Here is a 22,061-nt window from a genome sequence, read left to right as displayed (position 1 = left end):
TGAGGCAGGAAGTGAGCGGGGGCGTGACCAGACTGGGTGTGGCCAGCATGGGAGAGGGGAGTCCAAGGACAGCTGGTGGGGGCACCACAGTGGGAGGTGGGAGGGCTGACTGCGTGGCAGGGGTTGGGGGAGCCCACCTGCCCCTTGGCACGTCGGGATCCTAATGCTCTGTTTCCCAGCAGGCTCTGCTCCTTCCCCTGGGGTGTGACCCTTGGTGGCCACCAGTGACCTCTAGGTTACTCACACCCATGTTTGTTTTATATCAAAAAGAGGTTGCTTGCTTCAAAGGCGTTTACATCTTTTTCTTTTCTTTTCTTTTCCCTCAGGTTGAGAATCTCAGGTCCCTGAGAACCTGAAGCTTTTCCTGCTGATTCTCACTATTTCTCAGCAAATTTCTACCCGAGAAAGTTCCAGAAAGAACCCCGTGGGAGGCCTCCCTGCTGCAGTGAAGCAGGCCTCACCCACCACTACCAGGTGAGGTCGCCGCCGGCCAGGACAGTCCTTAGCATCTGCATTTGCAACGGAAAAATGTTTTATTGCCACGAGAGAATGGCAGGGTGGGGATGTCCTGCTTGCTGTGGTGTGAGGACCGCCGTCCGTGTCTTTTGTGGGCTCAGGGGCAGGATGGGGAGCGTCGGCAGGCCCCCGGTGGGGGGGATGCTGGCCTGAATCTGTAAGGAGGGCCTGCTCTCCGTGAAATCCCTCAGCCTGGCTGCAGAGTTTTCCCCTGGGAAGGCAGGGGGACAGGGTGTCACGTCTGCTGTGTGGTGTCAGCACAGAATGCTGCAGAGGCCAGGTCTGACCTTCCCCTGCCCAGATCTCCCTGCAGCCCAGCAAGCGGCTCTAATGCCTCCAGCAGGCCGTGTGCGTGCTTGCTCCATTCCACTTCACCTGTGGCAGGAAGCCCCCGGGGTCAGCGGGTTAGCAGCAGACCCCTATAGGCTCGGGGCCCTTTGCCCTTAGGGCCGCCCCACTTCAGACGCCAGCCACAAGCCTTGGGAGCCACTTGCACTTCTGACCTACCAGCTACAAATCCCCATGACCTTCAGTTTTGATAATTTGCTAGAATGACTCTCTGAATTTAAGAGCCATATCGACGGCTACATTTTTATGATGCAGGACACACGGGGACAAGGTCTGCCCTCACCCTGTAGGGATAGGACAGGTCACTCTCCCAGCACATCCACGCGTTCACCCGTCACAAAGCTCCCTGAGCTTCGGACGTCCGGAGTTTTACTGGAGTCCTGTTATGTCATCAGCCACAAGGCTGGACCGTGGCTCCTGCCCCGCTCTCCTCCCACTGCCCGGGAAGGCAAAGCACCAGTTCTCCCATAGGTGCCTGTCTACGGACCCGCCCTGAGCCACCCAGTCAGCAGGAAGCCAGACCTGGGAATAACAGACCACACTCCCATCCCTCAGGAATTCCAGAGGTGTTAGAGGTTACCTCCCTGGAACCAGGGACAAAACCCAGACACGTTCTGGACCCCATCACCAGGAAGCTCGGTGCAGCCCCGCTCCCTGCAGAGAAGCTGCACAAAACCGGAGGGTCGGGCTCACCCGAGGCGGGGCAAGAAGGACTTGAACCCCTCGCACCGCAGTCCACCATGTGCTCATCCTGCCCTGGGCGGAGCAAATGATGCCAATAAGAGTTCTGGGCAAGGAGACAAGGACACAGGCCGGTCCCTCCAGTATCCCTCAAAAGGTGCCCGCTTTCATGTGCACAGAGTGAGGTTCTCTGCCAGGCCTGGGGCATCTCCGGGGATGCACTGCTTACTTCCTTTTCCTGACGGAAGTGGGCTCCCTGCCTCGGGGTGTTTGGGGCCTGCTTCTTGTGGTGGGTAGATGTGCACTGACTGAGCCGCATGCTGGCATTCAGCCGTCCTCGAGGGCCCCCAATGCACTGAGCCTGTGGTGCAGGCGGGAGACCCAGCGGACACAAGCCAAGCCCTTGCCGTTCACGTGCTAGTGGGACGAACGCACCTGTAGAGTAGTGTCGGGTAGTGCTGAGGCTCTGTGGAAAGGTGGTCAAGGGCAATAGAGGGTGGCGGAGGCTGCTGTTCCCCTGGGACAGTCCTGGGCAGGACCTGGAGGCTACTGCTCGGGGCACAGGCTGAGGGGAGCAAGGGTGGCAACCAGCTGAGCCCTGTGGAGAGTGGTTCAGGCAGAGGGTCTGGCTAGTGCAAAGGCCCTGAGGCATGCTGGAGAAGTAGCAAAGAAGACTGGCCTGCCAGGGCCAAGTTGGGGAGCAGGGTAGAAAGTGTAGCACCTAAATTCAGAAGTTTTTAGGCCAAGAATAAGGATTTGGGGTTTTTGTCTTAAAGATGGTAGGAGCTACAGAAGGGATTGGATCACCAGATTTGAGTTAGATGTGGATGACGTTGCCTTCTGTGTGGGGAATAGATGGGGAGGGAAGTCAGAGCATAAGCAGGGTACCTCAGGGAGGCTGGGGCTTGTCCCCGGGAGTGGTGGGTGTGCCACGGCCTCAGAATGAGAAACGTGGGTCTGTGGACATGTTTGAGGTGAGAATTTCAAACAACTGCCCTGCTATGCTGAAATGACTGCTATTCCACTGCTGAACCTTGGGGTTCCCTTAGAGAGCCTGCAGAGGAAGGTCAGACACCGGGACAGGGACAGGGGAGCCAGGCCCTGTGATGGCTCAGAAGGTCTCCATCCCTCGGGACCTTCTAAATCCTTCAGTGCTGCGGGTCCCCTTAGAGGGCACGTATGGCTTGTGACTGACCTCCGTGTGGGCCAGGCCACCCTGCGGTCATTCCCTGTCCCCAAAATCTCAGGACCCTGGTTCTAAAGCAAGCATATGTGGTGCTGTCCCTGGAGGCAGCAGAGCGCCGACATCCTGCGGGCAGGTGACTCTTGGAAGAGGCTTTTCCTCTGAAGGAGGTTGCAGGGCCTCAGGTGAAAAGGTCAGTTTTGGGGGTTGTTGGAGCCAGAAGCACCAGACTGGCTGGTGGGTGATGGCAGTCCTGGGAATTCGGCGCTCAGTGGGGCCTGTGCAAGTTGCTTTCCACCTGCAGCTGCTTCTCTCCTTCCAGCCCCTTGTTGGTTGAACAAAGTCTCCCTCCGAAATTGTGCAGTGGGCAGAGGGTGTTCGTGTTTCCTTCCTCCCTGGGGCGGGGGGGGGGGGCAACAGGGGGAAGTCAGGGCGGGAGAGAAGGCACCAGGGGAAGACTCCGGTGTCCCAGTTGTGCCGAGCAGTTTGAAGGCTGCAGAGGACTCGGGGCTGTACTTTGCCTTTCAATCCACTTCGGGCAGGTGGTGGGTCTGAGAAGAGGGAGGCCAGGCACCCTGAGCGGTGGTCGGGCGTGCCAGCTCCTGGGGCCTGCAGACACCCTCCCACCCGGTGGCGGCGGCGGTGGTGCCCCCCACTCTTCTCCAGGGGACCCAGACAGGAGCTCCAGAGGGAGCCAGACCCACCCCTGGGCACCCCAGTGCATCCGGCTTTGATGTCTGGAAAAAAAGGGAGAGGAGCAGACGAGCCAGTCCCTTCCCCTGCGGAGGGCCCTCCCCCGGGATTTCATCATCTTCCCGGGTGAAGCGCACCTGGGCCTCTGCTGGCAGGAGGAGAGCCAGCCAGGGATGGGGGTCGGGAGGGGGGTGAAGCCGGGGAGAGAGCCAGGCTGTAAGGTGCTCCTGCACACCTTCTGTGGTGGTGGCGTGTCAACGGGCAGGTGCCTCCTCAGAGCGCTTCAGGGTCAGTCACGGGCAAGGTCAGAGTAGGCGAGCATCTGCTGGAGCTTCTCGGGTGAGCGGGGCTGTCCCACCCCTTGGGCATGCAGACCATTCAGCCTAACTCCCGGTCCAGTCCGGTCGCTGCGGAATCGTCCTCACTGGGGGCCTGGGGGCCTGGGGGCACTCCCCTCCTCGGCCTTGGAAAGAGTCCCATAAATCACATCCCATTTTAAGGCTTATCCTTTAAATATGGATTCAATTTGGATTTTACTGTATAGTAAACTCTGAGTCCCTAATAAAAACATGGACGGAAATTAATCTGCTACAAAATGAGATTTGTCTCTTGGTGTGGTGATGGAGACCTGGGATGGATCAGTGCTGCGGTGCGGGTCGCCGGGGAGGGACACTCGCTTGGTTCCCTGGAAAAACTCATGGTGGGCGTCTTGGCTCTTCGGCCCCGGCCCCTCCCCGTCCCCTCCCTCCCCCTTGCCATTCTCACCTGACTGCCTGAGTCCTCCCAAGCCACCAAACCACTGAGCTGTGTGTCAGGGTCACTAGATGAAGCAGAGGGTACCGCCGGGTGTTCCTTCTCTAGGTGTTTCTGGGGCGGGGGGGCCACCTTTGTCCTGGAGCTGAGAGACACACAAGGTCTTCTGCTCTGACCTCCTGCACCTCAGAGGGTGCTCCTGAAGCCTGCAGGGGAGGAGGAAGTGCAGCCGGAGTTCAGCCTTCTGCTCAAGACTGGCTTTGGGCTGGGCCACAAGCTCGTCTTAAAAATGACCACGTCCGGGGACATGTGTGCACCCGAAAGCAGGGGCTGCCACACTCTGGCATTGGGGCAGACAGTGAGAGCGTCGTAACTGCGCAGCCGGCACATGTCGGGCGTTGTCCCCGCTTCAACACGGGAACCCATCCATCTACACCCCTCCCCCCACCCGGGGACGGACCCCTGAGCTGCCACATGCAACTTCCCATAAATCATCCCCGAATGAGCGCGCTTCCCACGCCATCCATCACGCCCCGTCTCTTGTCTGCTTGTTTTTAAAAGCTGTTAAACTGGAATCCATCACAGGGCATCCTCGGGGGGCCCCGGCGAAGCAAAGGCTGCCCGCATCAGCAATATTAATGCACACAGAGCTTTCTAGAGCATCGAGGTAAACGTCTCCCCCGTGGTGGGGAGAGGGAGAGCACGGCTTTATCTAGTTACACCAGAAGCTAATGGGATGTTTTTCTGACACTTGCAGTTAATACATCCCTGCCACGCATGAGGAAGTCCTGGTTGCTGCCGGTGAGGCAGGGAAGGACCACCTTCAGGATGCTGCTGGGGCCTCTGCCTTCTCATGCGGGCATCTCACTTCCCCTGAACCTGGTAGTTTCGTTGGAAGACTTTAGCTTGAGCCAGTCTTCTGGGAAACATGGCTCCTTCTGGGAACAGCTGTGGTCCCTCTTGTATTGCTAAATGGTTTTGGAAAGGAGGATTCAGGAAGGGCGTTGAGATCAGCTTTCATCCTTGCTTCTGAGCTCTTGCTGCTGGAGCTCGTTCTGGGGATGTGCCCTTGAGGAGGGGAGGGGAGGAGGACGGGAGCTCCCTGCCCTTCCTGGGGGTGAGGGTGCAAGGTAGGCCTGGAACCTCCCCAGCAATCCTTTAGCATCCAGTGAATTGACCAGTGTGGCGTTGCTCCCGGGGGCCCTCCTGTGTGTCCCGGGCAGCTGTCACCAGCCCGGGAGGCGGTGGGGATGTTTGATTCCGTCTGCTCTGGCTTCCCTGCTATCCTTTTCTTTGCCCCGTGTTTGTTGGTAGAAGGATGAAACTGCTGTCGCACCAGTGAGGCATTTGTAAAAAATAGAACAGGCTGCTGTTTTTTTTTTTTTTTTTTCCTGACTTTTGAACTGGAGGAGGGGAATGGGCAGCCCTGGGGCTGGCGGGTTGGGGAGGAGTGGTGGGCGCAGCCCCCTCCGCAGAGCTGTCCAATTACAGCCCATTAGTCACTCAAGGTGTTGAAGCATTTAGAACAATTAAAGGTGAGAAGTTTCCAGATGCAGCCTCGTGCTGGTGCTGGAAGGCAGGCTCTGCTGGCTGCTCCCCAGATGGGAATCATGAGACCTGAGTGTGGCGGCAACAGCCATCTCGCGGGAGCCGGCCTGGTCCCTGTCCCCAGTCTGGTCCTGGGCCTCAGTGGCTGGAGGTGGTGTTCTGATTCAGATGCCCCACGCGTGCCCTGGGGCCACCCCACCCAGGAGCTTGGCAGAAGCCAATCCCTCAGTCCCGGGGCCTGGATGCTGGGAACCAAGGTGTCCCCGGGCCGCGCCCACCCTCCCGGATCCCGCTGGCTGCCAGCCATCCTTGTAAGCCCGTCGGGGCATTCCCTGCCTCTGTCATCACATGGCCTCTCTGTTCTGTGTCTGTCTGTCCCTGTGCCTTCACTTGGTGATGTCCTCTGCGTGTGTTCCACATTTCCCTCATCCTCGAAGGATGCCGGCCATTGCATTAGGGCCACCGCATTCCAGGAGGATCTCCTCTTAATCCTTGATGATACCTGCAAAGACCCCGAGTCCAAATAATATCACAGTCACAGGGTCTGGGGGTCAGGTCTCCAGCAGCTGCCTTCAGGGGATGTACTTCTACCCACTGTATCTTCCACGACTGCGGGGAGGAAGGTGAGCCCAGGCACTGACCTCTACGAGTCCCCCCGCTGCCCCTGCCCCCACGGATTTCACAAGGATGCTCACCAGTCTTTTTTGTTTTTTTTAAAGATTTATTTATTTATGATAGACCTAGAGAGAGGGAGAGAGGGGGAGGCAGAGACACAGGAGGAGGGAGAAGCAGGCTCCATGCCAGGAGCCAGATGTGGGACTTGATCCCGACTCCAGGATCACGCCCTGGGCCAAAGGCAGGCACTAAACTGCTGAGCCACCCAGGGATCCCCTCACCAGTCTTTTTTAAGACAACGACGAGAACGTGCCTGCAGGCCCGTCGGGCAGCGAAGGCCAGAATGACCGTGAACCAGAAGACTGCACTTCTTGATAAAACCGTCCCTGAGGTCACAGGTCCTGCAGGAACCCAGAGCAGAAGGTGGTGGCACCCGGTCGTCGGCTGAGATTCTTTCTCATGTCCCGGAGTTTGCTCTGCTCCACCCACTTCCCACCATCCCAAGGCTGAGATGGGTCTTGAGAGCACACTGGGGATGAAAAATCCAGGCCCCACATGCAGGCCTGAAAACGAACAGTTGGTGGTGCACGTGTGGGGCATGAGGGTCTCCCTGGAGGAGGAGAGGTCAGAGCCAAGGTGGAGGAGGCGAGGGAGGAGGCCCGGGAGGCAGGGGCGCCAGGTGTGAGGTTGGGCTGCAGTTGGGGAACGGCCCTGGGGACAAGGAAGGACACAGGCAGGAAACAGAGCCCAGGGACAAGCTGGATGATGTGGAAGTCATGTGGGGGCGAGGTGGCCTTCTGGGAAAACTTGGTTCCCCATCTGCCTCCCTGTGGGAAGCCGAGCATCAGGGGAAGGACCATGTCCTCGGGATGAGCTGGAAATTGGTTGTCACCATGAACAGGTGCATGGGGGGGACGGACAATCGTCGTGCTTCAGGACGCTAGTTGACACACAAGTGCCCATGGAACCTGAAGGGTCCCCATCACACAGAGTCGCTGCGTGGAATGTGTGGCTTCAAGATGTCCCTGGGGAGGCACCCTAGGGCTCCACATGGGTGGATTCTAGCTTCAAACGGGGTCATTGTCCAGGGGCCCTGAGGGTTTGTGGGTCAGCCTCACCCCAGAGGGTGACACTTCTCCTGCTGACCCCACTGCCCCACGGGCACCCACCCAGTTCCGGGTGATCCTCACTTCCTTCTTCTGCATTAATACGCGGGCTGGCAGTGAGCTTCACTTAAAGGGCAAACAGGCGAAGCAAGGATTTTTATGGATTGGGAGAAAATTCTTTTTTTATCCAATTTACAAGGACACATTAGGTATTCCCAGGCCTGGTGCTTTCAAAGACTTCTGTGTTCTGTGGGGGCAAAGAACAGAAAAGGAGTGTCAGCAAATGTCTGAGGAAGAAAAATTAATTTAGGAGGAGAGGTCAGGACGAGCCTGGCTTTAGTTCTGCGTACACGCGTGTGTGAGAGTGAAAACAGGCCAGGGTCATTTTTCTCTGCTTATTTGGGGTGGGAGAGAAGGTGGAGCTTGGGTGGTGTTTTGAGTGACCTTGTGTCACTGAGTGGAGTGTTGCTGAGTAACGACTGGAGTGACAGGAGGCTCGTGGGGTGTGGCTGCCCGCCACGACCAGTGAGGGTTAGTTAGGATGTCAGCATTATGGAAGGGCCTAGAAGGCATCAGGAGATAAATCCAAGCACCCAAATCAACAATGATCAGCTCACAGAAACCCGTTTCACATGGCGGGGGGCACCCATGGGCCTGGGGTTCCCTATTGTGGTCTGGAAGGCATGGAGACAGGTCAGGTGGACGTCCTGCAGCGACACGTACACTCAGGCTGTCTCTCTGAGGTCGCCGTTGTCAGGTTGACATGTGTCATCCCTGGGAATCCTCACGACAACCCTGTGCGCTGGGTCCCACGAGGAAACAGAGCCGCAGATGAAGGATTAGCATGGGGCCATCGAGAGTTGGAATCGTCCCGCAGTGGCTCTCTGGGGACGGCACTGGCTCGGCTCATGCAGCTCCAACGATCCACTGTGGAGCTACTCAAAGTGACGCGTGTGGACGAGCCCACCCCTGAGCTGGGCCCACTGGTCCCCAGAAGATGAGTGTGGACACGGCGGTGGGGAGTGGTAAGCGGGGAGAGTCATCTGTAAGGGTAACTTCATATCTCATGGATCTACTAATGAGCAGTTGGAATAAGAAAGTTGTCTCTTTTTTATTCCATTTTTCCAGTAATCCCTTTTTTGTAGAGAATATATATATATATATTGCTTACGTCCAGCATGTATTTCCAGTGATTTGGGAATGAAATGAGCCCGCTGACAAGAGAGAGAGTGCACACAGGTCCCATCTCAAAACCAGGGAAGCTCGAATAAGCTGTGTGGTGGGCTGGCACGCCCAGAGTGGGCTGCTGCTTTGAGGAGGTGCCGTGGCGACGTCGGCTGTGCGAGGGGCACTCCTGTGCTCAGACTGCCGTGACTGGGACCACAGACGGGCTGGTGAACAGGTGTACCGTCTCAAAGTTCTGCAGGCTAGGTGGCCCAGATCAAGGTGGCCCACAGTGGGGGTGGTCCCTTCCGAGGCCCTGTCCCAGGCTTGCCGTCGGCCACCTTCTGCCCCCCGCCCCCCCGTGTACTCACAGGGTCACCCCTCTGGGCGTGTGCGTGTCCTCACCCCCTCTTCCACAAGAACACCAGCCATGGATGGATTAGGGACCAGCCCGTGACCTCATTTTAATGTAATGACTTCTTTAAAGACCCCGTCTCCGGATATAGTCACATTCTGAGGAACTACTAGGGGTTAAGAACTTTAACATACAAATTTTGAGGACACACAATTCGGCCCATAACAGAAGGGAATTTTCTGTACTGCTTTCACCACTTCTTGTGAGTCTTAAATTATTTAAAAATAAAATACCACTTCTTGTGAGTCTTAAATTATTTAAAAGTAAAATAATTTTTTTTTTTTTTTTTTTTTTTTTTTTTAAGGATGACACTCCCCTCCCTGAAAACAGCATGGCCACTGTGGTTTTTCCTCATTTTCTCTGCAGGGTCCCAGCAGAGATGCTGATTGTCCCAGGTTTGGGGCAGCGACTCTCTGGGTTTGATGCCAATCTGGCATGGCCCAGACCCCTCCCTCTGTTTCCTGTCCCCTGGTGCTGTCCCTGCTGTTGCTTTGTTCCTCCCACAGCTCTGCACGCAGTAGGTTTCCATGAAAGGCTTTCCACAGAATGTCTTTGATACAACGTTCTAGACGGTGTTTTCATTGCTTCTCTCGAAATGCTCTCCCTTAATTCTGAAAACAGTTGAATCATGGGTCACATACGCCCCACATGGTGGCTATGATAGCAGACCTGTGTCCACACACCCTTCCTCCATGGCAGACCCTGTCCAAGAGGATGGGTGCAGCGAATACTGAGCAGTGTTTACAGAGTACTTATCCATGCATCTGTCTCTTCATCCATCCATCTATCCATCTATGTATGTGTGTATGTATCTGTCCACCCATCCATCCACCCATCCCTCTACCCACCTGCCCACCCATCCACCCACCCATCCCTCCACCCATCTCTCCATCAATCCATCCATCCATCCATCCATCCATCCATCCATCCCCACCACCTATCCCCCACTCATCTATCACCCATTGATCCATCCCATCCATCCACCCACCCATCCACCCACACACCCATCAATCCATCCCCCCACTCATCTATCGATCCATCCATCCACCCATGCATCCATCCACCCACCCGTGCATTTATCCACCCATCTATCCACCCACCCAGCCATCCTTGCACCCATCTCTCCACCCATCCATCCACCTACCCATCCACCCACACACCCATCCATCCATCCCCCACCCATCCCCCACTCATCTATCGATCCATCCACCCACCCATCCACCCACACACCCATCCAACCATCCCCCCACCCATTCCCCACTCATCTATCGATACATCCATTCACCCATGCATCCATCCACCCTACCCACCCATCCATCCACCTACCTCTCTTTCACTCTGAAGTCATTGTTTATTTTCATTGCTTGTTATTATTATTGCAAAGTTTATTTTGAAAACTTTATCCTCTTTTGATCTTATTGGGGTGGTAAGGACAAATTATCATGGTTGTTTCCTGGCTTAGTGGGGGCCTATGGCAGCTCCTAGGACTCAGCAAACCTATGAGGCAGGAAAGCTCCGTGAGGAGAAGAGGAAGGAGGGAAGCCAGGCAGAAGGTGGAAGCGGTGTGGAAATATGCCAGAGGAGCCTTCTGGAGTGATGGTCAGGACTGATGTGTGACCTGTGACATCTGACTCTGACTTCCAAGGTCCTACCCCCTCAAACCTGTCCTGCCCACATTGTTGCCTCTCTGTTGGCTCCTGTTCCCCCTCTCCACCCCTCCCACTGGTGAGCATCCAGTTCCTTCCTCCAGGCCAAGTGCAACTGCCATGCCTCCATGAGGGCTTCCTAGGCCCCCCAACCTCCCAGGCAAGAAGGCTCACCTCCACAGTGTCCCTGACATTTGGTCATTCCATGAGTGAGTGCTGACCACCTGGGTTGTGGTTGTCATCCGTGAGGCTTTCTGGGTAGAGCCCTGGGTTTCAGCTGGGGGCGACTGTAACCCCCAAGGGTCCTTGGCCATGTCTGGAGCCCTTTCCTACAGCCCCCCCCCCCCCCGCCACCAGAGAAAGACTTGGTCCAAATGTCCACAGTGATATGTTGGGATCATGAATTCCAGGGCTACATGATGCTCCTGAGGGTAGGGCTTGGTCCAGGTTTGGGGTGTGGTCAGGGCTGAGGTCTCCAGGTTCACACAGGTACCCACTCAGGGGGATGTTCTGTGTCTCCAGTGGGAAGGGAAGCGGGCTGCCAGGGGTGCTGTGAGGGAAGCTCCGGGGCTGGGGAGGGAGGCCACACGATGCCTGGTCCCTTGTGTTGGAGAAGAATCTTTCTTGGTTCCCGAGCCCATGGCTCCTCTGAGGGGAGAGGGCTGCAGCAGAAATCAGAAGCTCAGAGAACTCCGTGGGAAGAGCCAGGCGAGACCTTGTTCAAGGAGCATCCACAAGACCTTAGTGGAGAGCAACAGTGAACTCTGAGCAAAGACAATAATGAGCCCCGTTAAAGTAGAACACGGTGTACAGATGTACCGGCTTCCAGAGCCTGGCATGGAACTGGTCCACATGAAGTCCCACTGGACCCTGATGATCGCCAACCACGGAGCCTGGCGGGGGGGAGAGTGATTCAGGGTGCAGGGATGGCTGCCCACCCTCGCATTTGGGGAGCTGTCAGAAGCAGAAGCTGCTTGGCGGGGTTTCGAAGCCTTTCATTCCTGGGCAGGCAGGGCAGGGCAGGGAGCAGGGATGGTAGTGCTGGCCACAGTATCCAGCTGGAACACGCTTCATGGGCGTCATTGGCCATGTCCCCAGCATCACACCTGCCTTTACCAGGCACCAAGCACAGTGAGCTTCTTAGAAAAAGAATAAATTGGACCAAAGTTTGGAGGCGAGACCGTGTGAGTATTTCCATTCTTCCCCTCCCTGTCCTCCCTTCCCGTGCCCTGCTCCTAGCTGTCTGCTGCTCATCACCTGACCAAGACACCTTGCTTTGGGGAACTAGAGTAGATGGAGACAGAAGTGACCCGCGGCCTCTCTTAACCACATCCTGCAGCAGACCCCCCGTGCATCTTATATACATGTCTCACGTGGAGCGAAGGCAGCCTTGGGCTAGGGTCCACAGACCCTGTTTCTACACCATCAGGACGTGGCCCGCGCAGGTTGTGATGCCACCTGCCAGAGCCCTTCCCACCTGGTGGCAGCGATCCCCAGGTGAAGGGAGCCTGGGCCTTACTCATTGGCTGTGAATTTGACAAGCTGACCCCTCAAGCCAGTCCCTGGGCCCCCCATAGCGGCAATGGCTGGCAACGGCACCTGCCCCCAGAAGGAAAATGAGCAAATTCACAAGCTTTTCTTTGGGGTGTTTGTGGGGGCATGTGGGAAGGACTTTCAGGAAAATCCTTGTTTGTCATTATAATATAGGCTGATATTTCAAGCTCACCTTCTGGAACACCGAGGGCCCTCAGATTGCTGGCGGAGGGTCACCTGTGTGCGTTGTCAGTGCCTTGAATTGCTGCAGACCACCCTCTCCATGTACCCCCCACCCCCACCTGCCGCATCTCCTAGGACGGTTCCTGATCACTGAGGTTTGGGGAAGTGCATGATGATGTGTCAGCCGAATGGTGGTCCAAGGATCTAGTGAGCCCCAGGACCGGGGCCACCAGGGTGCCGTCCTGCCTGACCCCTGATGGTCCCTGTGCCAGGGGCTCCAACACACCAGAGCTGCAGAGCATTTCCACCCAAGCACACTTAGGGCAGGGAAACTTCTGGACCACGCTTCAGGTTTGGAAATGGAACAGACACACCTTTGGGCTGAAGGGTTTGGCTGGGTTGTTTCTGAGAGATGTGGAGACAACCAGAACCTCTCTTCTCAGAGAGAGGTCGCCGGCCCAGCCAGATGGAGGAGAGCTGAAGGGAACGTCCGGTCTCTGCAGGCGTTCTGTTCGGGTCCCTGACCTTCGCTGTGCAGAGCACAGCGACCCAGTGTCCACCCCTGGTGCTGGCAGTCGAGAGGCCGTGGGGGGCTGCAGCCCCGCCACCCACTGAGGGATTCCCCAACCTCTTTCCTTGCTGTGGGTCCAGGGGCCGGTCCTGGAGAGGCGGGGGAGTCCGGGTCAGAAACTCCCGATGAGGGCTGGACCCAAGCGGCCCCTCGCGTGGCGAAGGCCCAGACCCGCCTAGTTAACATGCAAGGAGTGCTGCGCATGGAGAGATTTAGATGTATTTTTTTTTTTTTTTTGCGTGTGTGCTTGCATGTAAATGTGGGTAGGTGCTGTCCTGATTGATGGCAATTAGCATTTTCTAACGGGAACAGATGTTCGGATTGCCAGGAGGCTGGTACCTAACGCCCACGCCGCCATCTGCTCGCCGGGCAGGGCCGGAGGAAGCGCCCCGGCCCGCGGCCCTGCAGTCCTCGGCGCCGCCGCATACTTAGGCTGGCGTGAGATTGTTTCGGGGGGAAGAAAAATAACAATACAGACATTTTCGGGGTTATAAATAGTTCACGCCGTGTAGGACGGGATGGAGCTTTCTCTCCCCTTAGCGGTCCTGCGTTCTGTGTTAACAATGGGAGTGGGGATGGGACACGTAGTGTCAGCTCTGCTTTGCGTCGGCCTTGGGAGGCCATGGCGGAGGGTCGCGGTGCCGTGGATCAGTTCTCGGCTCGGAAGACCAGAGGGAGGATGGTGGTAACAGAGGTGACAGGGAAGGGGATGAGGGGGAGAGGGGGCTCCGCACAGGGCTCGCTGGAGGACACGAGACAGACGGCCTCGTGGCGGGGGGGGGGGGGCTGCACCCTGGCCTCCCACTCGCCGCCTGTAGCCTTGATTGCTGGCTGGGGCTCAAGCCATCCCCTGGGAAACCGGGGAAGCATCCTGGGCTCCCGGGAGGAGTCGGGGTGAGTCACACACAGCGTGGCCTTGGGCCCAGTGCATCCCAGGGCCCAGTGCCCAGCTGTCGGAGGGGCCCCGGAAGGCAGGCCCTGGCCCCTGCGTGCCTGGCTCCTCGCCTTCTCCCCTCGGCTGCCCCAGATGGTGCCTGCCGCTCTTCCAGTAGCCAGCAGAGACATATTCTCTTTCTTTCTTTCTTTTTCTTTTTTCCTTTTTGGCTTCTTAAAGCAAAACAGTTTGTTTGTTTGCTTGCTATAAAAAGAGCCGCCTCCCGGCCCCCTTCCCTCCCTCTCTCCCTCCCTCCCCTGGGCGCAGTCAGCAGCTTGCAGTGGCCGCCCCCACCCCGAGTCTTCAGCCAGCATGCTCCTCCTGAGGCAGATGTCTGCGGGGGAATCTGTTGCCTGTCCCCAGGCCGCCCCGACAGATGTACCAGCTTTAATTGGGGGCCCGCGCGGCCTCCTCCGTGGGCCAAGGTCCGAGGCTCCGCTAGGCTCATTTCCTGCTCCGATACCCGTTCTCAGCCTTCTCGGCCTTCTCAGCCTCGGCGGGTGTCGTCCCCAGCCCTGGACAACGCGGGGTGCAGACTGTCCCGTCTCAGGCCGGCGCTCACGTCTCCCTGGCAACGTGCCTGCCGCGTTGGATGTACTCTGACAGAAAGGAAACACATGCGTCCCCTTGGCGGGGCCGTGGGAGCGGGGTATGCTCTCCCCACCTGGATCTCCTGGTCTGGGTCCAGCAGGCAGCAGCGTACTTCCCAGAGCTGGAGGTGGCCGGGGCCTTGGGCTGGAGCTGTGAGAACTTTGCATCTCAAGGGCGGCCCTGGGAAAACGCGTCCCTGTGGCCAACACTGCCGTTGGTGGTGGGCTGGTGACATGAACCGTGGTGGCCTTCTTCCTCCACCGCAGTGGGTGCGGGCGGGGTGCCAGGCCACCCCCACACCCGGGCTGCAGACACCCTGGGTGTTGATGGAGGCCGCCGGCAGGTCAGGGCCTGGCCTTGCCTTAGGGATGCACCTCTCCGTGTTTATCGCCCAGTGTCCGTGCTTTCACTCTGCATTGCTGTCCTGCTTCCTCTGCTCTGCGGACCTGACGCCTGGGTTTCTCAACCCGGCACTGGGGACATCGCAGGGGATAAATTCTTCGTGCTAGGGGTCGTCCTGGCCCTGGCAGGAGGCTGAGCAGCCTCCCCGGCCTCCGGACCTCTGCCCCACTAGGAGCCGTAGGATCCTTCCTACCAGGTGTGACAAGTCCCGGACATAATCGCCCCTGCTGGGACCCACTGTCAATTTATTTTAGAGTGACTCCATTTCTGCCATCTGATATTTGAGGGCTTACTGGGCACAGACATGCTTAAGCCTTTATTTATATGTTTATTTATTTCAAAGATTTTATTTACTTCTGAGAGACACAGAAAGAGGGAGAAGCGGGCTCCCTGAGGGAGCCTGATGCGGGACTTGATCCCAGGACCCCGGGATCATGCCCTGAGCCGAAGGCAGACGCTCAACCGCTGAGCCACCCAAGTGCCCCACACTATAAGCCTTTAAAAACATTTTTGCCATGTGACAGCACCACAAGGGAGTGGCTGTTATTACCTGCACCCCATAGAAGAGGAACCTGAGGTTCACAGTGGTCTGGGGACTTGCCCAAAGTCACATGACTGCTACGCGGTGGAGCTGGGATTTAGGGACAGACGGATTGACCCAAAGCCCGTGTGTTATCAGTTGTTCGTCTGCTGTTACTGATGTCACCACCTGGCGGGCGCTGCTGTAGGAGCTCGGGACCCATCGGTGGGGAAGGAGGCAGGAATCTCTGCCCTCCTAAGAATGCACGTTCTAGAAACGGGAGGCAGATAGTGAGCGTGGTAAGTCATGTGGAACGTTGGCATGTCTAGTAGTTTCCTGGGACTACCATAACAGATGACTACCATCCAGGGGCCTTAATACGACCGAAATTTATAGTCTCACAGTTGCAGAGGCCAGAAGTCCGAGGTTAAGGTGTTGGCAGGGTCGCCCCTCCTGGAGAATCTGTTCCGGGCCCCCCTTCCAGCTCCTGGCTGCCACTGGTGGCGCTCGGTGTGCTGCTTCATTGCTCCCAGTTCTGCCTCCGCGTGTCTCAGCATCCAGAGCTCCCCTCCGCTCCCTATACAGACACCAGCCGCTGCCATTAGGGCCTGCCTGACGCTGGGATGCTTGCATCTTAAGATCTACAGCTAATGGGACACCGGGGTGGCTCAGCGGTTTAGCACTGCCTTCAGCCCAGGGCGTGATCCTGGAGTCCCGGGATCAAGTCCCACGTCAGGCTCCCTGCAGGGAGCCTGCTTCTCCCTCTGCCTGTGTCTCTGCCTCTCTCTCTCTGTGTCTCTTATGAATAAATAAATAAAATCTTTAAAAAAAAGATCCATAGCTAATGACATCGGCATAGGCCCTGTTTCCAAATTGGGTCACACTCTGGCTGGACTTAGGTTTTGGGGAGATGCCGTTCAAGTCACCAGAGCAAGTGATGCTGGCTGTGGGAGTGCGCGGGCCATGTGCTGACGACGTGGTTCTTCAGGGGCAAAGCTCCATCTAGAAATGCTGCCAGGGTTCAGAGAAGGAGGAAGTAAGTGTTTGGAGAGGCAGCCTGGCCTCTCTCCGCTCTCCCCTTCCCAGCGGGGCTGGCCTCCCGGGAAGCGGGGGACCTGCGTACTGTGAAGCCCAGCAGTACCCATCCTGCCTGTCCCCCGAGTCCCTTCTGGTGGTCTGTTCTCTGTATTTATGGGCCTGTTTCTGCTTTTTGTTTGCGTGTGTGCTTTGCTTCATAGATTCCACATATGAGTGAGCTCACACGGTGTTTATCTTTCTTGGCCTGACTTACCTCCCTTGGCATAACCGCTCTCTAGATCCATCCATGTCACAGATGGTAAGGTCTCATCCTTTTTGATGACTGTGTGATACTCCATTTTACGTACATACATATCGACCACATTGTCTTCACCCGGTCACCTGTGGATGGACGCTTGGGCTGCTTCCACAACTCGGCCGTTGTGAAAGCTGCTACAAACATAAGCTGCACGTATCTTTTCAAGTTAGTGTTTTGGTTTTCTTTGGGCAGATACCTAGCGGTAGAGTTACTGGATCTGATGGTATTTCTATTTTTAAATGTTTGAGAAGGCCCCATATGGATTTCCTCCCTTATTCACTCTTCACTGAACCCTGGGCCTCCTGCCGTGTTTGTGGAGTGAAAGGATGCCGTTAGTCATCGTGCGAGGTCCTGGAGATCCTGGATGAATGGGATGCGTTTCTGCCCCCAAGAAGATTGCTGTCTCCTGGAGGAGACACACATGCTGCAGCCTATGCTTTGGGGGCTCAGCGGAAAGGCTCTTGGACTGGGTCTTGAAGGATGCATACGAGTTTTCTGGGGAGAAAGAGGTGGACAGAGAAAAAGCCATGGGGATAAGAAAGGGCATGGCTTTTTAAGAGGGTGAGAGAGGTCAGCTGGGGTGTGGGAGGTAAGGCTGGGTGGTCAGGGCCCTGGAAACAGCGGTCCCGTGTGCCCCACGGGGGAGAGGCAGCCAGACCTTCCTAGGGAGCTGACCATGGCCGTCATGTGCTGAAGGATGGACTGGTGTCCATTTGGGAACCTGCTGCCAGAGGTGGGACAGAGAGGGTGAAGCTCTGGACACGAGTGGGAGCAGGAGAGACAGAAGCGTCGAGGTTTCCAAATCGAGGTAAAATGCACATGACATGAACCACCCATCGTTTCAAAGTTTACAGTTCAGTGGCGTTTAGTGCATTCACGGTGTTCACGGTGCAGCTAGCACCTCCACTTGGTTCCAGAAGACGTTTGTCATCCCACCGTGGGGCCCTGTGTCCATCAGCAGCCACTCCTCGTCCCCTCCCCTGAGCTGGCAAATGTAGTCCACTCTGTGTCTGTGGATTTACCTATTCTGGACATTTCACGTAAATGGGCCAAACCTGCCTTTTGGAGCATGATGTGGTGCGTGTCAGCACCCCTTTTCTCTGCGTGACTGAGCGGTTCAGGTGGTCCCCGACTTTGGACGGTCCGACGTGACAAGTTTCCGACTTTGTGATGATGTAAAAATGTTACCCATTCAGTAGAAACCTCCTCTGGATTTTGAGTGTGTATCTTTTCCGGGCTGGTGATGATACGGGGTCCGATCCTCTCACGTTGCTGGGCAGCGAGCGTAGCCCCTGGTGAGCCAGCAATCAGCGTGGTCAGCCACCGATACAGGGACAGCCATCCTGTACCCAAACAGCCACTGCTTGTCACGTTCTCTACAGTATTCAGTAAATGACAGATGGTCAACACTGTGTCGTGAGATGGGCTTCGTGCAAGATGATTCTGCCCAAGTGTAGGCTAACGTGAGTGTCCTGGTCATATGGAAGCCAGGCTTGGCTAAGCTACGACTGTAGGTCAGGTGCATTAAATGCACTTTTGACTTAGGATATTTTAAATTTGGGATGGGGTTCGCAGGGCATCAGCCCGTGTTAAGTTGAGGAAGACCCATGCTCCCTTGTACGAACTGACCGCGTTCTGTTTGTCCATTTGCATGTTGACAGACTGTTGGCTGCTGTGAAGTGTCATGTTTCTTAGGGCAAATTCCAGCACTCAAAGCATGTTTGTTGAATGAGGAAATAGAACTATGCCCCCAGATCCCATAATCCTCACCTGTAAGTCCCCACTCCACCCCCAGAATCTTGACGTCCCGCCTCCAAGGCACAGGTGTCCCAGGACCTGCTGTGTGTTCAGGGGTCTCATTGGCAGACCTTAGGGCTATGCCCATCGTCAGGGGTAGTCCAGAAATCTCCAGGGTCTGTGGAATGAGGAACAGACCCACCCCTTACCCAGCGTTCCCCTGCCCAGAGCCCCACCTGCTCCTTGGAGCCCTTCCTCTTAGGCGGGGCACCACCGTGCCATCGACCCCTCTGAACTCTGACTCCCCCGGGGTCCCCAGGACACCTGGTTCCCTGAGAGACACTGAGTCTGGCTTTAGAGGCGGGTGGAGGGCAGGGTCCTCACCACCCAGCATGGATGATCCCTTTCCAGCTGCCCCTGCATCCCACTTGCCTCAGACAAAGTAGGGAGGAATACCAGTTGTCTCCACTTCCACAGCCAGCCTCTGAACCCCGGAACCCTGCACCCTGTCCCTGTGAGCCTCATGAGTGAATTGAGCATGTAGGAGAGGCCCTGAGGTCCCGAAACCTGGGTGCAGGCCATGGAGGCATCGAGGAGAGGGGTCTGGGGTCTGCAGAGACCATGCAGGTAGGAGGCGGGGGAGGGGCAGGGGTCCCCTCTGGGGGAAAAGGGCAGGCAGGGCCCTGGGGAGTGTGGTGTCCCCGGGAATCCATGACCCTCACCTCCCGGTGAATCCTCTGTGCATTCAGGCATCAGCCTGGGTGGCCACACCATCTCCTCACCTCCAGACCCTCTTGGTGCCATCCCATTGGGCATCAGGCCACCCCCCATCAAAAATCATGATTTGTGCACTAGGGCATTGCTGGTGTCCACCCTCTGGACTCGGCTGCCTGAGGACAGGGCCCCGCCACCCTCGTGCGCGGTGACTTTGTTCGGCACACCGTTTTTGGGAGAGACCCCGGCTGAGTTCCCTGCTGCCTCGCGCTGCTGCTGTCCTGGGGCCACAGATGCTCTGACTCTCCCCGGATACAGAGGCCTGGAGGGCGTTGCAGTGGGGGTGCAGGGACCAGAGGGGGCTGCTCCCCAGGGTGAGGAGGGGGAAGTGTTGAGACAGCCCTAGAAGCATGTTGGAAGGGGTTGGCAGTCATGTGCCCCGGCTGGACGATTCTGTGATCTCTGGAAGTTGGTGACGTTTGTAGAGATGAGAAGGGCCGTCCCCCTGGCTCACGAGCTGTATGAGGACCCCGCCTCCCCCCGCCCCCGCCGGACAGTCCCACCGGAGAGGGCGTCTGCATGCCAAAGGGGCACATGTCACCGTGCAGGCCGACTGTCAGGCCCGTCCTGCCACCACCAGTGGTCTCTCTCCACTGTCTGAGGCCCTCGTGCCTCATCCCCCCCATCCACTCCGAACTCATAACGGGGGCCCAGCAGGTGCCAGGCACGGAGCTGGAGGCAGCATACGGGGAGCCAGCAGCGAGTGTGGACGGTGTCCTGGCAGGGTGAACATCTGGCAGGGAAGGTGGCTGGAAACAGGTAGGTCTGTCCGCGTCCTATAGGTCTACACGCCTACCTGTGTCATTGGCACCTGTATCCGCTGTCACAGCCGTATCTAGATCATGTGCACCTGTACCTGCATGTGCGCCCCTAGCATACCATCGAGAGAATCTGTGTCATCCGATGTCTGTAACTACACAGGCCTATGATACACGCAGGTAACCACCAGCTGTTGTAGGGGTCCTAAAGAGTAGGGAGGGGGAGGACATCTAGGATGGAGGAGGGTGGCCGGGGGCCCAGTGGGGTGGGCTGGGAGGGTGCCAAGGGTAGTTCAGGTGGTAGGACCAGTCTGTGCGGACTTTGTAGGTGAGGAGCTAGTACTGGGGGGGCGAGGTGTGCGCGGCCCGGACCGTGAAGGGCCGAGGGGATGCAGGCGAGGGTCTGGGTCTGGGAAGGGCAGGGGGTCTCAGTGGAGGCCATTCATCACGGGGCAGTGGCTCTCACCAGGAGAGGGGCTTCTTGCAAACGTATCAGAATGTCTTTTGCTCCATTTCTGGATGAGGACTCCTGTCTATAAAATCCTGGCATCTCCGAAAGTGACTGATTAACATCTTAAAAGTACTGGAAGGAACAGGGTCAGAGGCAGAGGGACTGGTTAGGGACATCGGAGTGTCCAGGTGGGAGTCTGGGCTTGAGTGACAGCCGGTTCTCACCCCCGTGGGCGAGGGTGTCGTGCCCGGGGCCACCGCCCGGCAGTGCCCAGGGCAGCCCTGCCACAACAGTGACCCGGCCCCAAATGTCCACAGAGCCGCAGATGAGAACCCTTCGCGGGGGAGGAGAAATGGGCTCACGGGTGGGAGAATGGACCGAGCTGGGGTCAGGGGACGGAGAGAGTGGAGCAGGGAGGCGACCGGCTGAATAGGAAGGCCACTGGGAGAGGAGCAGTTCTGGGGAGAAAACAGAATTTGGGTTGGGACATGTTAAGCGGAGGGTGCCTGAGAGAGGCAGATGTCCACAGAAAACTGGGTTCATGGGGGTGAAACTCAGGAGAGGTGGGCTGGTGGCGAGCCTCCAGGAGTGTCAGCTGTGTGCGTGTGATGGCGTGTGCACGAGTGTGACCGTGCATGTGAACAGGTGCACGGCTGAAGGTGAGTGTGAGCTGCTGTGGGGGAGGCTGCGTCCCACGCTGGGCATCAGATGAGACCCTGTTCCAGTCCAGTCAGGATGCTACTGTGGCTGCTTTTGGGTGGGTGTCGGGGGCTGTGGCATGGTGTGTCACCTGCTGATAGGCTGCGTGACCCTGGATAGATCGCTTACCCTCTCTGGGCCTCTCATCCCTGGTCCTGGTCCCTTATGCTTTGTGTGCTAATGCACAGGGTCAGACTATTCTGGAATCCTCCCTTGGGCTTCCTTCCAGGGGCACTTCCCGCTGTGGGGACGGCCAGGGGTCTGCGAGGCTGGGGGTCCTGTGGGCAGGAAGGGAAGGCAGTGCTCTCCGAGGAGGTGAGGGAGCTGCCCCAGGCCGGAGGCAGAACACACCCTCTCCCGTGCTCACTCAGCTGCCTTCTGGGGCTGTGCTGGGAGAAGGGTCTGGAGGTGGGAGGGGTAGGGGGTCGGGAGAATGAGGCGCCCAAGCTCTGAGGGAGTTGGTGTCACCTCTTGGGGGTGGGCTGACCTCCTGAGAACAAGGGTCAGAGGGTCAGAGGGTGCCCGGGAGCCTAGGGGTGTGAGGGGGCAGCTGAGCGATGCCCTCCTGATTGGCTGGCACTGAGAGGGTGTTTCTGCACTAGATGTCTCCCCCAGGAGCAGGGCGCCCCCTCCCCAGGGCACACAGCCTGCTGTCCACTCGGGGCCTCCAAGGTGGTGGACCCGGGACCCTGGGGCAGAGTCGGGCCCCTGGTCCCCGGCCTCCGTGAGCCACCGTTGGAGGCCCTCACCATACTGCTCCCCTTCCTCTGAAGCTGCTGTTTGTTCCGGGCGCTGGGGGAGAAGGCACAGTGGCGCTGTAACAGGGAGGGGAGGTCTCAGCATCCCCCCACCCCCCCACCCCACCCTGGCGCGGGGCAGCCCAGGGCCTGGAGGGTCAGCGGCT

At 57.5% G+C, this 22,061-nt stretch overlaps 1 protein-coding gene across 9 annotated transcripts in view; it reads left to right on the top strand.

Moving 5' to 3' along the window:
• Window positions 1-22,061, top strand: part of RBFOX3 (RNA binding fox-1 homolog 3) — a 446,818-nt gene that overhangs the window by 136,230 nt on the left and 288,527 nt on the right. For all 9 annotated transcript variants that reach the window (XM_072781885.1, XM_072781882.1, XM_072781881.1 and 6 more), the window contains one exon: window positions 327-474. The gene's annotated coding sequence lies outside the window, so the exon portion shown is untranslated. The remainder of the gene's footprint in view (window positions 1-326; window positions 475-22,061) is intronic.

The sequence above is a fragment of the Canis lupus genome, chromosome 16, assembly GCF_048164855.1.
Source record: "Canis lupus baileyi chromosome 16, mCanLup2.hap1, whole genome shotgun sequence".
Taxonomy (NCBI): Eukaryota; Metazoa; Chordata; class Mammalia; order Carnivora; family Canidae; genus Canis; species Canis lupus.
The sequence above is the reverse complement of the archived record's forward strand: the minus strand, read 5'-3'. Positions and strand labels throughout refer to the sequence as shown.